Source organism: Onychostoma macrolepis, chromosome 25 (genome assembly GCF_012432095.1).
Source record: "Onychostoma macrolepis isolate SWU-2019 chromosome 25, ASM1243209v1, whole genome shotgun sequence".
Classification (NCBI taxonomy): Eukaryota; Metazoa; Chordata; class Actinopteri; order Cypriniformes; family Cyprinidae; genus Onychostoma; species Onychostoma macrolepis.
Genome location: NC_081179.1, coordinates 263,054 through 277,456, shown reverse-complemented (window position 1 = coordinate 277,456; position 14,403 = coordinate 263,054). Strand labels below are relative to the sequence as shown.

Genomic DNA, 14,403 nt, shown 5'->3' with positions numbered 1-14,403 from the left:
ACAGAACACCTATAAAATTAAAATATTCCCCAATATGTAATAACAGTAAGATTTATAATAAATACATTCTGCCAACACACAGGCTGTTTGTACAGTGTTAATAAGTTCAAGTTAAATTATTATGGAGCTGAATTGACAAGTTTTTATTGTCGTGGCTGTTTTCAGCATCACTACAGAAGCTTTAATATTCTCATATCTCACGACTGGATAATAATTCTGTGTCACATCTGAATGATGGAGCAACTTGAGCTGTTTATCTCTTATATATGCAGTTGATTCAGAAGATTGTGTAACAGAGACTGAAATGGGTTTTTTTTCAAACTTTTTATTTATTTATTTTTGTTAGTGCACTTTTGCATGTTGTTGTCACTTTATCTGAATCTCTTCAGTTTCTCAGGATCTTGGGCTGAACTTGCTTGATGCGTGGATCCCTTTTTGTCTTCCTGACATACAGGAGAGAAACACATCTGAGATTTAGTTTTATTCCTTCAGTTATTAGTTAATTTGCCTCCTGCCAGTAAACGCTGAAGAACGGCAGCAGAAGTGATGAACTGGAGTTTCTCTGGACAGATGCTGTTTCTGTGAGTTTGCTGTAAACTGTTGATCATCAATTCAGTGGTGGTCATTCCTAAATTCAAATAAACAATAAGCAAAAGGACAATGAATCATATATCTGTTTACACAGCTCAGATGAATGCAGTAATGTTGGCAATTCAGTGGGTGAAGAACATGAGTCCTCATAATGTGCTAATCTGACAAAAAAAAAAAAAAACTTTTTCACGTGTTAATAAGTATAATGTATGGTAAATCTACATCAAGACAAGATATATTATCAGAAATTCTTCAATCAACATATAGGTTACAAAATCAAGGATGAAAAATGTGCTTTGTATGGCTGCTATATAGATCTGGAAGAAAACGAGAAGCAGATGCTTTAGAAAGAAGACCTTAGACAGTCCAGGAATAGGATTTAATATTCCATTAAGCAAACATGAAGATGAATTAAAAGAGCTGTAAAAGGATTGTGATGAGAAAGATGGGATAAGGAGGGAAAGAGAAGACACTTGTATACAAAGAGAAGCAGGCCATAAGAGAGATTTGTGGAAATAGAAGGAAAGATATGGTTATTTCTCGTCATACTGTACTCAGTCATTCTTCACATATGATTGGAAACATGACTCAGGTTTATGTAATACTTGTAGAAATCCAGAGACTAGAGCACATTCTGTTATAGTGCATCAGATATAATAATGAAAGATTAATGCTGGAAAATCAAATCTAGTTATTAGTTATCAATGGTTTGTCACTTCAGAATTTATTAAGAAACTCTTTACAAGCTTTCAAGATTTTATTAGAATTCTTAAAGGCCACAAATCTAATACAAAGACTTTAGTGAAGAAGGGTTACTCCACATTGATGATTTCTCTCCATCTCAGTAGGTGGCAGAAATGCACAATATGTTGGTTTGCTAAACCGAAAGAAGAAGACAAAGTTTCAACAACTTTCTCCAAATCATCGACTCTTCTTGAAACATCTTGACGCGGTCAGTAAGAAAGAAACTTCATCTTATTTACTGACTGAGGAGTTCTAAGCAGTAAGACTTGATTCCTTGATTGTCTTTCACTTTGTAAGAAAGCAAAGGAGGTCTTTTAGAAATGATTTATTGCTTGCAGTTTCTTATGAACTACAGTAGTTAACATTTGAAGTGGATCAAAACCTTTCATCAAAGTTGTCTTAAAACAAATATGTGCAAAAGAAGACTTGGAGAATTAGGAGCTGTAGCGCCGACTTTTATTATGAAAGTACGGTGCGCTCAAGAGATAGGAAGCGAAGCAACAACAGCAGATCGTCAGAGGCACGAATAGCATCGATTCCCAGCCACAGATCGAGTGTGTTGTGCTTTGTGCGTCTTATAAGAGCAAACCACACACACCCAAATACCAGCACAATTCGTCTATTACACTCTCACCTGATCAAGATACAGCACAACTAATCTGAAGGCAGGGCATTATTCAATATTTGCGGGTGTTCATGCCCCGCATCTTCAGCAGTCACTGTTTAAGCTGATAGAGCTGATCTCGTGCGGCTGATGCGAGGTATGGAGGTATTTTTGGTGCAAGACAGCTGATCGTCTGTGACAGCGGGATTTGTAGTTGTAGAGAAGAGCCACACATGTATATCAGTACATTTAAATTTACAGACAAATGTTGCAAACTTGTAGATTTTTTTTCTCTCTCCCACAAACACAACACAACAGTCACACCTTCTCGAATCCTTCATTGCAGATACACAAATCCAGATAAACAAGCGTGAAAACAACATTTAAAAACGCAAGTAAAAATATATTGCACAAGATTTAAAAATGAAAGCAAAATTTTCAGAATAGCAAACAATGGTCACGGATGTAAATCAAAAAATTAATAACGCATTTTTTTAAAATAATAAGCATGAATCAAAACTTTAAACGCATTTAAAGTCATATTGCAGAAAATTGAAATATTTATGCAAAATTATCTGATTTGCACACAAAATCATGTTTTCCATGTTTATATTTCTGATTTTTTCTGCCCTCATACATTTTCTACTCATATTTTAACTTTTTTTTTTTTATGCTTATGCTGTTTTCCCCTTCGCGCTTGTTTCCATGTTCTGTTGCGGTTAGAGTTTCATGTAAATCAGCACAGGCTCAAGCGTCATCATTGGTCCACTAGTTCTTGATTGACAGCTCCTCCTCAGCCAATCAGTCGAAGAGGGGCGTGGACATCACTGCAGAGCGCCTCATTAGCTGCTGATGCTCAGCGTTGTTCACTTGTAGGTGAAAATGGATAACTGTCAGCTGGGTAACATCTTTCCATACAGGACACCGTTAGGCCTATATGTGTCTGTCTGTCACTGCTGTACGCCTGCCTGGCGATCAGTTAACATTGAATGAGCCGTCCTAGTGACTCCTCGTGGTTATATTCACCTGTATTTATTCGGCTATGGCCACATCGCAAAAGGGAGCAGCCACAATATGCACCGGTCTTGTGAAGTCACCATTATATAGGTCTGGTTCGCCCATATCTGACTAATAATAACTACTATACTGTTAGGAAAGGATAATATGAGTAAGAGTAATACATCCCAGTCACAATTGTTTAGTTTGCTGTATATTGCTCATAATTTTTAACTGTCTGTAGGCAATAATTTGCTTATTTTTTGTCATGTATTGTTTTTTGTAAACCGTTTTGCAGCTTTTTCTTTCATGTACAGTATGTAATTGATGAGGTTAATGGTTTTGTAAGATTTATCACATTTTGTGTTACTCTGAAAATTCTCTTGATCTCAGAAGAGTGCCCGTCCTTGCCTCTACAGATGCACAAATCACTTTTGCACCATATTTCTCACAGATATGTGGTGCAAATGGGAGAGTGCGTGAGACTTGTCATTTGGAAGCGAAAAACCAGTTTGAGACTCGTAGCAGCAGATTAAAGCCGCTGTCATTATGCACTTGTGTTTGTGCTAGAAAAATATATATATTGTAAAAAAATATTCTACAAGTGTGCAAATCTCATTGCAAGCATTCACATACTGATTTGCGGATGTACAAAATTCGTCCGTGAGTGTGTTGAGCGTACGAGTTTCTTGATTTTGTGATTCGTAGAATAGGATTTGTGTATCTGCAATGAAGGATTCGAGAAGGTGTGACTGTTGTGTTTGTGGGAGAGAGAAAAAAAATCTACAAGCTTGCAACATTTATCTGTAACTTCAAATTTACTGATATACATGTGTGGCTCTTCTCTACACCTACAAATTCTGCTGTCACAGACGCTCAGTTGTTTTGCAACAAAAATACCTTCATACTAGGGGTCGCGGTTTTGATCTTGTTAGCGCGCCCGTCCAGAGCGTCCATTGGTTTATAAACGGTTTCAACGGCAACATAAACAAACGTTTTTTTGGCCCTAACTTAACTTCCGGTAGACATCCAAATACAATCAGTAACAACAGCTAAGTCACTCTAGAGTAGATTATGTTTTGATAACAAGCAAAATATGTTTGCTGTGTAAAACAGACGGACTGAGATGCAGCAATAACTACTTGGACGGACTTATTAAAAATGCTAATTAATTCTCTGCTAGCAGGAGGCGCTTTAGAGCGGAGAACTAGAGGTTTCTCCAGTAACAGCTGTTGGGCTGTATGTTACACAAAGCAGCACTGAGCTTACAAACACTGCTTTATCAGGCATATAACATGCAAGATGAAATGAGAATGACATTGAATATTTTCTAAAGACAGTGTTCCTTCAGAAATACACCCGCGCCTCCTTTCAAGTAGGTTTTTAAACGTGCATTATGTGCTCATGTTTATTCAACGAAGCCTTTTGGAAAATCGGTCAGTTTTGAGATCGTGGCGGGTCGCCACAAATAAATAAATGTATGTGAAACACATCCCACGGCACAACAACCTGAGCCCAACTTCATTACTCATCACTTTAACTTTAACTGTGTTTGTTTGTAGCCGTCGCCACTAACCAGACCAATGAACAAACACAGACCGGAAGTTAACTTTGGTCCTGGCGCGTGCGCCGAAGAAACCGGCAAATAACACAGCAAATCTTATTCTTCAGGCTGCAGCGCTTCATTCATATTTCCTTGAGGACCGGCAGGCTGTAGATCAGCAGTAAATTGGGATTTTATACACAAATGATGATAATTTACTGTATTTTAGAGATGGACGAACATAAGCAGCTGATTTTACATTTTAAAGCACAACCGTTTTTTTGTTGTTTAAAGAGATGAGTTATAGCCTACGTTGCTCAATGCGTCACAAACTTGTAGGTTATAAAGTGCTAATAAAATGTTTCCATGGCAAGCTTAATGTTTCCTTGTTTATATCTTAATATAATATTTGAGCCTATATAAATAAGTGTCCGTGACATCAGATGGGTCATTCTACAGAAACGTCCACTTTTCTGTCCTTAGACTTTAAAGAAATCTTATAATTGAAATACACATTAGGGTTACAATTTTTTTCTATTTTAAAATGAAACAATATGTTATTTGAACAATTACTCCTTCCTGAGCCATCAATGTGGCATTATTTTTTTTTAATTAATTATATAGAATTCCAAGCACCACAAAACTGCTCGTCCCCACAGCCATGTACAGAGGGAAAGTGCTTTATTTTGAGGTCAAAAACAGGATTTTCTACCATTTAAAATACAAAAGTCTATTCATAACTATCAAATATATGATATAAATGGCATAATAAAACAAAATGCCCAAAAAAAATTATAACATATATAATGAAAATAGTGTTATTAACATTCGATCATTGTAGGCATATAGACCTGCATAACTATAGAATATTAAATCACTCAGAGCTGTAAATCTGTGCAATAGGTACGTGAGAACTTTTAATAAAAGACCTTCTTTGTGAAAGACTATAACTACTAAGAATCTCAAATCAACAGGCCTAATAGGCTATAGTACAGTGATTCCTGGTTCTTTTTAAAGGATTGAGCCACAAAACCAGTAATTTGTGCATATAAAAGTATAAATAAAAATGTTGCAGAGAAAATTAACATTGATTGCTTAAATATGCACTAAAGCACATTAAAATAGGCCTATATGCAAAAATATTAATAAATAAAAAATAATAATAATACAGATGCTGGTCATATAATTAGAATATCATCAAAAAGTTGATTTATTTCAGTAATTCCATCCAAAAAGGGAAACTTGTATATTATATTCATTCATTACACAGACTGATATATTTCAAATGTTTATTTCTTTTAATTTTGATGATTAGAGCTTACAGCTCATGAAAGTCAAAAATCAGTATCTCAAAATATTAGAATATTACTTAAGACCAATACAAAGAAAGGATTTTTAGAAATCTTGGCCAACTGAAAAGTATGAAAATGAAAAGTATGAGCATGTACAGCACTCAATACTTAGTTGGGGCTCCTTTTGCCTGAATTACTGCAGCAATGCGGCGTGGCATGGAGTCGATCAGTCTGTGGCACTGCTCAGGTGTTATGAGAGCCCAGGTTGCTCTGATAGTGGCCTTCAGCTCTTCTGTATTGTTGGGTCTGGCATATCGCATCTTCCTCTTCACAATACACCATAGATTTTCTATGGGGTTAAGGTCAGGCATGTTTGCTGGCCAATTAAGAACAGGGATACCATGGTCCTTAAACCAGATACTGGTTGCTTTGGCACTGTGTGCAGGAGACAAGTCCTGTTGGAAAATGAAATCAGCATCTCCATAAAGTTGGTCAGCAGCAGGAAGCATGAAGTGCTCTAAAATTTCCTGGTAGATGGCTGCGTTGACTGTGGACTTCAGAAAACACAGTGGACCAACACCAGCAGATGACATGGCAGCCCAAATCATCACTGACTGTGGAAACTTCACACTGAACTTCAAGCAACATGGATTCTGTGCCTCTCCACTCTTCCTCCAGACTCTGGGACCTTGATTTCCAAATGAAATGTAAAATTTACTTTCATCTTAAAAGAGGACTTTGGACCACTGAGCAACAATCAGTTCTTTTTCTCCACAGCCCAGGTAAGATGCTTCTGACGTTGTCTCTGGTTCAGAAGTGGCTTGGTAGCCCTTTTCCTGAAGACGTCTGAGCGTGGTGACTCTTGATGCACTGACTCCAGCTTCAGTTCTCTCCTTGTGAAGCTCTCACAAGTGTTTGAATCGGCTTTGCTTGACTGTATTCTCAAACTTGCGGTCATCCCTGTTGCTTGTGCACCTTTTCCTACCCAAATTCTTCCTTCCAGTCAACTTTGCATTTAATATGCTTTGATACAGCACTCTGTAAACAGCCACACCTTTCAGTAATGACCTTCTGTGTGGAGGGTGTCAATGTTCGTCTTCTGCATCATTGCCAAGTCAGCAGTCTTCCCCATTATTGTGGTTTCAAAGAACAAGAGATACCCAGAATTTATACTGTAGGGATGGTCATTTATTCAAACTCAAATGTAAATATTCTAATATTTTGAGATACTGATTTTTAACTTTCATGAGCTGTAAGCGCTAATCATCAAAATTAAAAGAAATAAACATTTGAAATATATCAGTCTGTGTGTAATGAATGAATATAATATACAAGTTTCACTTTTTGAATGGAATTAGTGAAATAAATCAACTTTTTGATGATATTCTAATTATATGACCAGCACCTGTATATATATATTGTTTCAGCAAGGTTTTTATTCTCATTATCCACACATAAAAGCCCAGTTCACGCTGATGGACTATTTGGTATTATTGTCATATTTGTCACCGCAGTTGTTCTTTAAAATAAAAGCATTTGCGGGTTTGTCCTTTGTCTTACTGAACTACAGTGAATTATCATCATATGCAAAGTTTTTGCTTATCCACCGATCTAAAATAAAGAATATAGGTTATTATACAAATTATACAGATTATACAAAACAGCTAAATCTCAAACAGTGGATCGTTTTTATCAACATCGCCCAGCTAAAACTGCTCAATGTTTAAGTATGTCTGCTTCGTGTACAGTGAAAAGTGCAATAATATCTGACTTCATTTAACGTGCAACCCAGCTGTTGAGATTGAGGACCTCTTTTACATTCATCACACAGAAACATAATGAATATTTCTCATAGGTGACGCTATTTATAGCATAGGTAGGAGTATATCATGGCCATGAATTAAGAATTTGTTCCCCAGACTTAATTCGTGAGGCGCACATATAGCTCTGTTCTGCCTGAAGTACTTGGAGATGCTGCCACCAAGCGTTTGATAGGTAGCCTACTTAATCTAACTTCATCGTAAGTAAAAAAAACAAAAAAAAACACACATTTGCTATTTGATTCTAACTAAAATCGCTGTTGTTAGCACTTAATATTTCTGTAGTACAGCCAATCAGTGTAGATCATTCATAAAAACGTATATAAAAGAATGCTTATGTGCAAACGTCTACTACACCAATAACCTCCAGTGAAATTGGGGGTGGGCGGAGCGACACGTGTCGCCCCACCTTAATCTGTCATCCAGGGTGCACTCTGGGGGTACTCCGCCAGTCTGCTATGCCTGCAACGCGGGTTCGAGTCCCGCTCAGCGCGGAGCGGTTACAATATTATAGTACTGATGCACATCGAGCAGCTCTTTATATTGCAGCAGATTATTTGGAATTTTATCGAGGTTATGTCGAAATACGCAAGTTACATGAAATATAATTTGCAGTAAAGCTGATTTGTTCTTACAGATCTTCATTATGGTGAACTGCTGTGGTCTTGTGTCTAAGAAAAATGTGCCAGGTATAAACTCTCCACTTCATGCTTATAATTACAGCTTTAACTATTTATTTTGTGTATAATTCTTCCTAATTATCAATAGTGTATTTTCTCATGTGCAGATCTTCTGAAGAGTGTTGAGATGTTTGTGTGTTTGTGCAGATCTTTTGAAGAGAGTGTAGAGATGTTTGTGTGTTTGGGCCAAGTGGCAACCTCCCGCTCCCTCTTTTGAAACCAACACGGAAGTGACTAAAACTGCAATTCATCGACTGGCCGCTGGAGGCTGGCTCCAAAAGGGATTCATGTTATGTTAAAATGAAATGTTTGTTGAAATGTTTTTTTCAAACTTTTTTTGTTAGTGCACTTTTGCATGTTGTTGTCACTTTATCTGAATCTCTTCAGTTTTCAGTTTCTCAGGATCTTGGGCTGAACTTGATGCGTGGATCCCTTTTTGTCTTCCTGACATACAGGAGAGAAACACATCTGAGATTTAGTTTTATTCCTTCAGTTATTAGTTAATTTGCCTCCTGCCAGTAAACGCTGAAGAACGGCAGCAGAAGTGATGAACTGGAGTTTCTCTGGACAGATGCTGTTTCTGTGAGTTTGCTGTAAACTGTTGATCATCAATCATTATTCAGTGACTTGATTTGACTTAGTTGATTTGATTTTAGTTCTGTTTGTGTTTCCAGATCCTATTGATGAATGCAATTTAGTTTGCTCCACACGAACTGTTAGCGACTCAAACTCGATCTCTGCAGATGCTGTGAGTTTGGTTTGAGTTTATAATGTTCATCTGGGAACGCTATGTGAGGCATTTCATCAGATTTGTGAGATAAATACTTCAAACACAGGAATATAATGTCTTTAAATATCAAAAATAAATCAATAAATAACATCAATATCTTTAAATATGCTAACTGTTCATCGCGATTTCAAAATAAAAGTTCAAGCCTTCGCTCTGAGTTTGTGTGTTTAATGTCCACATATTCAAGAAATGACAGTGACTGTAGCATTCCTGTCATAAAGAAATAACCAAATATTAAAGATTAAGTGGACATTTGAATGTTGTTTAGTCAAGGATTGGATTGGAGTGTAAAAACAATCATCAGGCCTCTGCAGGCATTTGTTACAATGCATAATGTACATTAGTTATATTGTTTATAAACATATTTTAACAGTTTTGTTAAAAAAAAAAAAAAAAAACGATTACTTGCTTTTGATATTTTTAATTATTATTGCATTAATTTCTGTTATATTATGACTATTGTTCACTTGGGTCTATTTTTATCACAAAAATTCATTAGTAATTTACATATCCCCAAATCCATCAATAGTAAATGAGGCAAAGGTGTAGAGTTACGTTCAAGCTCATCATGAAGAAATCATTTTCACAGGAAAAAAAAAGAAGAAGTTTAAATGTCATTTTAATGATCAAATAGGAGTTTTAAGGGATAAAATTATTGACCACAGGGGGACTTTAACAGTAACATGCTTTCCTGTAGCTCAAATAGTAGAGCATGGCGCTAGCAACGCCAAGATCATGGGTTCGATTCCCAGGGAAAGCAAGAGCTGATAAAATGTAAAAACTGTAACTTGAATGCAATGTAAGTCGCTTTGGATAAAAGCGTCTGCTAAATGCATAAATGTAAATGTAAATAAATGTAAAGTTGTTTGATTCAGAGTGCAAGCACCAATGGACCAAGCAAACACTTCAATAGATAAATCATGATATTTTGTAGAAAATATAATGCAGTTTGCTATAATACTGGAATGTCAAAATAAAACACGAACGGTCATCTTTAAGACAGCATGTTAGAAAAAGTGAATAAATAGAATAATTCTTGGAAAGCATTTCACTGATTTCCGTGTACACTAATTAGGCTATATAAAACTTTACTCTTGGTTCATTCTAGTTATATAAATGAAATTATTCTGTGCACATGTGACCCATGCTGGAAAAATCAGTCACAATGAGCAAATTTTCAAATTAGATTCAGATGAATACTTGAATTAGTTTCTTCTGAAATTGGGACAAATAATGAACAATGTCACTTTGTGTCAAGGCAGTTCATTTTCTGTGTCTCATGATGTTATCTGGAGTTTCTGTCTGTCCTAGAAGCCCATCAGAGAGCAGCCGCGGCTGCTGGAGCTCCTCCACAGAAACTCTTTGAGGATTGTAATACACAAGACACAGAGGTGATAACGCCCTCCAACATGCGGAGGTACACACACACAAAGAATCATCTGGAGCTCGTCTCATTGCACTGTGGGCTCAAAGTGAGTGTGTGGTGTGTGTCGGGCCGGTCGTGTTTCTGCTGTCACTTCTGGGGTTTGATCGAGTCTCCTCGGGGCCAGCGGTCAGGTTAAAGATAAAACGCATTTAAATCAAATTTCAGCTCAAAACTCACTTTCAGACACCAGCAAGTGTCAGAAATAACTTCCAATTGTGATCCGATGGGGATTTTCAAATCTAATGATTCCTGACAGAGCATAAATGATTATAATAGTGTTTGTGAAGGGGGGGGTGATGATCTCGCCATGACCGTGAGATCAAAAAAGGAGGCCAGAGAGGCAGCCGTGGCTGTTCTCCTCCATGAGGAGGAGCTGGAGAGGAGAGACGAGGTAAGACACACACACACACACACACACACACACACACTGAAGCTCTGAATCTGCTGTCAGAAACGCGTCTCCCACTGAAATTCAGATCCTTTCCACATTAACACCTCATCTCTGATCTTCACAGCCCTCCAGCAGCTCCTCCTCACAGACGCTTGATTAGGTAAGACTGAAAAGCCAAGCTTTTCTATCAGCTCTTTCATTCAGCAGACCCTTGTTTGCTAAAATAGAAACAGTGAATCTGAATCTTATCACAGGACGAGCTAAACTCTGAACTACAGACACTTTCAGATCTGCTGCTGTGCAAATGATTCACCTCGGTTTCTGATTCCCTTTCATTTTCAGACGGAAGTGAAAGTGGAGGAGGAGGATACATTAAACCCCACCTGCATTTTTGCACTGTTTCAGATCTTTCTTTAAATACTTTGTGCTGAAGGAAACTGTTGCACTATTTTCTACTGGTATGTGTCAGAGTAGGGGGATACGCTTATTAAAGAAAAAAAAAAGCCAAGTATAGACCTAATTAAACATGCAGGGTTCTATGCACTTATATTATATTTCTAGCACTTGTACATGCATTTAGACTGTGCTTACAAATTCCATTAATAATGTTATGAGATTAGTGTTTTAAATATAAAAATTGGAATATAAATATGAAATGATAGGGGGAAAAAAAAGAATAATTTTAAATTTGGAACTAAAATTGCCAGTAGGTGGCGGCACACCACTGTCTTATGTGAGTCATTTATTCAATCGATTCTTTCAAAAACATTGATTCATTCTGGAAGGAGGTAAGAAACTGTGGCTGTGTCCGAATATGCTTACTTCTCTATATAGTAGGGGAAAAGCAGTAGGCGAGCGAATAAGTATGTGCGAAACCTCTGAAAGTTCCCGGATGGCCTACTGCTTCAGCTCAGATACTTGAGTGCTCATCTGATGGATACTTTTCAATCACAGGAGCCACGGGAGAGAAGACATCATAAAGAAGAAGAAGAAGAGGATACGTCATAAAGAAGAAGAGGATACGTCATAATCGAACATGGCGGAAAACTTGGATGAGGGTGTTTACAAATGTGAGTATTACAAACCAAAAACACGGTTCCTTATTTTAAATTTGTATTTGTTGAACTACTGTAGAGCAAACTGTTGAAAGCGTAAAGATGCTAAATGGTATAGTATAGTTGTGCTTTTGCTGTAAAAACACATTTTATTATGTATAGCTAACAAGGGGGGCTCCAGGAAGGACACGTACATCTCCAAAGTATATTTACATACATTTTAAACCATATACATCTTAAATACGATTACTAAATATCTATTTAATATCCGGTTGGAAAATCTTCAATATGAATTTCATATGAGTATGTCTAATAGTTCCTAGATATGAAGTAGACATCTGAGTGATGTATATGTGTGCTATTGTGTACAATTAACTGCTGTCAGCACTGTTTGCAATAGATGAATGTTAGTAATGTAAATACATTTCCATAAAGTAACTAAATATAAGTAATCTATTTTATTTGTCCATTAGTACTGTTGATAAATTGAGGAACATTCGTGTTGGATAAAAAGCTGCTTAACACATCATCAACTACCTCAACATGTAAATGTAGTTTTGAGCAGATAAATCTGAGAGGTAACTGAATCTTGTCTGGATGTTACAGGGACAGATGAGACACACGTGTGTTTATCCGGTGGAGAGCAGCTAATGAAGCCCTCTTCACCAGTCTGCCATCAAAGGCTTTGAGTGAATATACTACAGAAATGAATAAAAAATCTGTTTAAATCTTAAGTTGTAGTTTATTTCAATTATTGTAATTTCAAACAGAGTTATTACAGCACTTTTCTGATTCTTGATTTATGTTCGTTTGCTGCAGAGCTTTTGTGGTGGAGCAGGACCTGCAAGGCAGAGTGACAGCAGCATTTGTAATAAAAAAAATAAAATAAAATGGGAAAACCTCAAACTAAATTATAAAGTAAGATATAATTTTGTCCCTTCTAACACAGAAAGCAAATGACATTGCCTTTTTGTAGGATCTGAAATGTCCACAGTCCGGTGTGAGCACTGAGGATGGAGAGTCCACAGCAGCATCCTGGAAATGGTCCAGTGCTATGGATGAGACGCTCCATCACTCCACCTGCCCTTACTGCCTCATCTGGGCCAGATCTTGCTGTGAGTTCTTCATCCTCAGTGAGCCCAGAGCCAGCAAGATATAATCCCACAAAGACATCAAGGAATTTCCCCTGGTGATCAGTGATAAGCCTAGAGATGGATGGAATGAAACAGTTTCCTGTTGTAGTAACAGTGGGAGTTATTTGCTGGAGGTTTAATCCAGATATAACAGCTGTCTATTGCACCAACGCCTCTGCTGAAAGCTGGTCACCCAACCAGCTGTGCAATTCCTACTGCCTCCAGGTCATCTCTGGTTGGAAAGCAAAAACCTCGATGTCCCTCTCCCACCCATAATCAGATGCAGTCTGAGTGCACCAGTGAGGGACTTGATGGACGGCAAAGACAGGCGAAGCTGGGCACGATAAATTTGAATAAAGATTTGTTTCATGTGTTGTTGACTTGTATTTATTTGTGATGTTGTATTCATTTGTTTACTGATTTTTGTTCATCCTATTGTTGTCAGTTAAATATAATTATTTTATTAATTCATGCATTAATTCATTTCTTGACTGAAAATTGATGTATTCACATTGGCTGAATTTGTCTACTATTCATGCACAATTAAATTACAATTTGCTTATTTTACTCAAATATATAATTTTCAGTAAGAAAATATGTAATATAATTAAGTATTGGTCAGCATTTATGAGTATTATGGTGCAATCATTCTGGGCTAATGTTAATTTTTAAGAATTTGTGCTTACACTTTTAGAGTATAAAATCAGTCTTCTCTAAAGGCGCGATCTTTGAGCGGCTGTCCTACATCTCCTTTGTGCAGACTGTTCAGATATTGCAAACATTTTTGCAAACTCTATTTAAATCGATGGGTTACGTAGGTAACCTAGTTCTGTGAATGAAGTCAACACGCCACAGTATGGGTCAGCCTTGCTAAGGATGAGCTGTCAGGAGACGGTATATTAAATTAACCACGCCCCGCTTGCAATCGCGGTCTATAAATACAGGTGCGAAGCAGCCGGCGCTTTCTCTTTTGCCGACTAGTGACAAATGCTCCCCGAGTGACCACGCCGTGTGGCATGTTAACTTCATTCACAGAACTAGGTTACTTATGTAACCCATCGTTCTATTTCATCTCAGTCAACGCGCCACAGTATGGGTCAACTGTGTACCAGATAAGGTCAGGAGGGGAGAAGACCCAAGCGGGGCAATAAACTCAAGGAAACCAATTCATGCTAACAGAACATTTATTAGTTTTCCAGTCATTTACACAGTTAAAGGTCCCATGACATGCTGCTGTTTGGATGCTTTTATATAGGCCTAAGTGGTCCCTAGTACTGTATCTGAAGTCTCTTTCCCGAAATTCAGCCTTGGTGCAGAATTTCAGCCACTACGAGCCAG

General features: G+C 37.3%; 1 long non-coding RNA gene across 1 annotated transcript; it reads left to right on the top strand.

The window, feature by feature from the left end:
* Positions 1 to 1,474: 1,474 nt before the first annotated feature.
* On the top strand, positions 1,475 to 12,515 carry LOC131534175 (uncharacterized). Its single transcript, XR_009269319.1, has 4 exons — positions 1,475 to 1,543; positions 8,228 to 8,279; positions 8,418 to 8,852; positions 8,945 to 12,515. It is a non-coding gene; the product is annotated as an uncharacterized LOC131534175 (long non-coding RNA).
* Positions 12,516 to 14,403: the final 1,888 nt, after the last annotated feature.